Below are 3,763 nucleotides of genomic sequence, written 5' to 3'. Positions count from 1 at the left end.
GGATTTGGAGGCACGTAGTAGGCACAGTAAGAGAAACAGGATAACGTTAACGGGAGTGGTCATTGTTCCTGTAATGGGGGGGAGACTTGGGAGTTGGGATAAATGGAGTTTGAGGGGGTTAGAGGGATTAGGAGTGCAGGCAAAAGTTTCAGTTTCTTGAAAGGGGGTGTCTTGAACTTGCAGGGTACGCGTAGGTTTCGTGGAATTCACTGGTGAAGCCTGGACGCAGGGTTTTAACCTAGAAATGTGGATCCATGGAGTTACTTGGTTGTTTGGTAGGGAAAGCTTGGCAGCTGTGGGAGTGCAAAGAATGACTGGGCAAGGGCCTTCCCACTTAGGAGTTAAAGGACCTTGTGGCTCTGGGGAAGTGTAGAATACTAAATCCCCAGGGTGTGCTGTGGGGGTGTTTTGGGAGGAGGTAGGATTAGGCAATCCTGGTGTTTCCAGAGTTCAGCTCAAAGATGGGAGAGTAACGGGATAGCTAGGTTACGGGAGGGTATGGTTTTTAAGGGAGTGTTAGGGTTGGTATGTTGGCAGATGGAGCAATTGTGAGAGATTTTTGTAGAAGAGCTTTGGCTGTTGAAGTTAAAGGAAAGAAAGTTTGGAGGAAGAGTGTTAGACTTTGTGGATTTGAATGGAATAGATCATGAAGAAGATGGAAAAGAGAAGATTTATTATCTGGCGTTGGAGCAGGGTTGTCTGTAGGAGAGGAAGGAGTGCAGCATCTGGGGTGTCACGACCCTCTGTGGCGACCAATCGTGTCATTTGGTCCGCTAAGCAATTACCTTGAGTTGTGGGAGAGTCTGGAGCTGGCAGTAAAGGGGAAGGACAGGCAGAAGCCCCCATTTGCCCCAGAACAGGTCACAGACCCCCTCAGGGATGACCTGGGCAGTGGCATCGTCTACTCAGCCCTCACCTGCCACCTGTGTGGCCACCTGAAGCAGTGTCACGGCCAGGAGGAGGGTGGCCAGGCCCAGGTCATGGCTAGCCCCTGTTGTGGGTGCTGTTGTGGAGACAGGTCCTTACCCCCAAGGAGCCCCCTCAGGGCTTCGGACCCCTTTCCAGGTGGGGTTTTACTAGAGGCCAGTCTTTTTCCAGCTCTCTTGGTACCCTTGGGTATCTCAGAGGAGAGTAAGTCCTCACTGTCCTTCCAACCTGCCCCCAGCAATGTTCAGAGCTGAAGTCAGACTCCTAAAATAGTGGACCTGGGGCCGGCCTGGTGGCGTACTGGAGAGTGTGCCGCTTGGGAGCGTGGCGGTGCTCCCGCCGAGAGTTCGGATCCCATGTGGAGACCGGTTCCCGCTCACTGGCTGAGCGTGGTGCAGGCGCAAAACTGAGTTTTGCGATCCTGTTGCCAGTCCCCGGTACGGGCGCGACACCGAGGGTTGCGATCCCGTTACCGGTCAGTAAAAAAAAAAAGACAAAAAGGAAAAAAAAATAGTGGACCTGGTCTCTACAGTACCCACGTGTACGAGGGTGGGTCTCCTAGGTACATGTCCTCTTGTTGCTGAGGTCTACAGGTGAGGACTGGGGCTTATCCATGTCTGGGAAATGCCTCCTTCTGGAAGGCAGCCAGACTGGCAGATTTTCAAGATATTCAGAGAACTGTGGTATGAAGGTGTGAAGGTAGACCTATACTGGGGCTACGGAGACTGGACTCCTCCCCCAGCACTGGCCTGGGCTTGCCACATCTCATGGGATTTGGAGGCAGCCGTGTCCCATGGCAGGCACCTGCAAGGATCCCAAGGTCCTGGGACACCTTAGCTTGTGAATGAGTTGTTGGCCACCCCACCCCCACTTTTTCCAGCACACTGTCCCGTCATACCTGCCTGAGGTGTGTTATGTTTACCAAGTTATTGTTGTCCAGTCTCACACCAGCCCCATCTCACTGAATTGGCAGCTGGGCCTGGAAACTAATAAAGCTAACCAGGAAATGACTTGGGAGGCCTTGTGCCAGTATACAGGTCCCGGCAGGCCGCGCGTGCTGGGGGCCTGGCCCCGCCCCGCCCAGGGGTCATCCACATGCGCAGGTCGGGGCTCACCAGGCCTGGAGGAGCCGCCTGGGTTGTTTTGTCCTGTTTCAGTCTTTCCATCTGTAAAGGGCTCAGGACCAGAGTCATGGGGCCCGCCTGGGCCGCCCGCTGCAGCCCCTGACACTGGCACGGTGCCCTCTCCCCAGACTCTGCATGAAGGCAGGGAGCCCAGCCCCGGACAGTAGGATCTAGTTGTTTGGACAAGTATGTTACTGGGGCGAAGGAGGGGCCATATGTTTGTCCTAGCACACCCAAGGCTTGTCCGTCCCTTTCATGTACGTAAAGGGAGAAGGGTTTAGTGAGGTCAGGCAGGTGTAAAGCAGGGGCCATGACCAGAACCTGGTGGAGTTTTTGGAATGGCTTATCTGGTGAAGATGATAGGGGTTTATTTTGGTCTCTTTTTGTAAGGGCATACAGTGGGCGGGCCAATAAAAAGCAATTTGGGATCCGTGCTCTAAAGTATCTCGCTAGGCTGGAAATGAGGGCTAAAAGGAATGAGGCTACGGAGGAGGAGGATGGGGATACAGAGATGGAAACATGTAACTGGGCGAGAATATCTCTTTTAATAGAGGGACGGGACACTGAGGCATGACCAGCAATGAGTGGGAAAAAGGAGAAGGAACGCTTTCAATATGGCAAGTTAGTGGAGGCGTTCTGTGGGGGTATATATGTTTTTTCCTACTCCGACTATAGGGGAAATGTTAAGTGTGGTTGGGCCCTGAAACTCCTTTAAGACCGAGAAAGTGGCTCCTGTGTCCAGGAGGAAGGAGACGGGTTGGCCATCCATGACAAGAGTTACCCTGGGCTCGCTTCTTGTGATGGTCATGGTCGGGATGGACCCAGGGCCCTGTCAATTTTTTTTTCTTCAGCCAGTCCCACCAGAGGTGCTTGAGGCACCCGGGATGGCTGGGGCTTGCTAGGCCAATCCTCCCTTCGGATGAGTGGACAATTGGCGCCCCAATGCCCCATTTTTTGGCACTTAGGACATGGCTTGGTGGGCTTTTGGGTGATGGGCAGTTTTTTTGACCAATGACCTTCTTTGTCACACTTGAAGCAAGCATCAGGGGAGTTTTGGAGGCGGAGGGCCCAGAAGGGCGCTTAGAAGGCTGAGTAATTACTTTGGCCAGTATTTGGAGGTTGGCCAAGTATTTTTCCTCCTCCCTATTATGAAAGACCTTGAAGGCCACTGATAAAATTTCAGTCTGGGGAGATTTTAGTTTGGGGAGTATTAGGCCTTGTTCTAGTTTTTTTTCTTTGAGAACATTTTGGACCCTTTGGAAATTAACAACTTTGTGGGCAGCCCTTTTTGAGACCAGCCAGGAGGCAGGAACTAAAGTGATCTCTGGCCTGAATTTCCTGTGGCGTGTTGTAAACCCAATGTGGATCGTGTGGGGGTTGGGGGACAGGAAATGGCGGCGAATCAGGGCTGGAAGAAACAGGGGAGGAAGAGGCAGGAGGGAGAAAAGGCTGACTAGGGGGGCCCTTCACCCCACGGCGGTTGCCCCAGAGACCAAGGCTGTTTACCGGCGGCCGGCCGGGCGCAGGAGGAGGATGGAGCGGAGTTAACTGAGGGGGTTGGGAAGCAGAGGGAGTTACAGGAAAAGGAGACCTGTGCGGAGGGGGTAGTGGAGGCAGTGAGGATGGAGGGGGTTTGGAAGCAAGAAGAACCTGGAAAGGAGAACAGGTGAGACAGAGAGAGAGATTTTGGGCAAGCAGGCGGAAAGCCTCCA

Source organism: Galeopterus variegatus, unplaced genomic scaffold, assembly GCF_000696425.1.
Source record: "Galeopterus variegatus unplaced genomic scaffold, G_variegatus-3.0.2 Scaffold4763, whole genome shotgun sequence".
Classification (NCBI taxonomy): Eukaryota; Metazoa; Chordata; class Mammalia; order Dermoptera; family Cynocephalidae; genus Galeopterus; species Galeopterus variegatus.
This window is presented reverse-complemented; position numbering follows the sequence as displayed.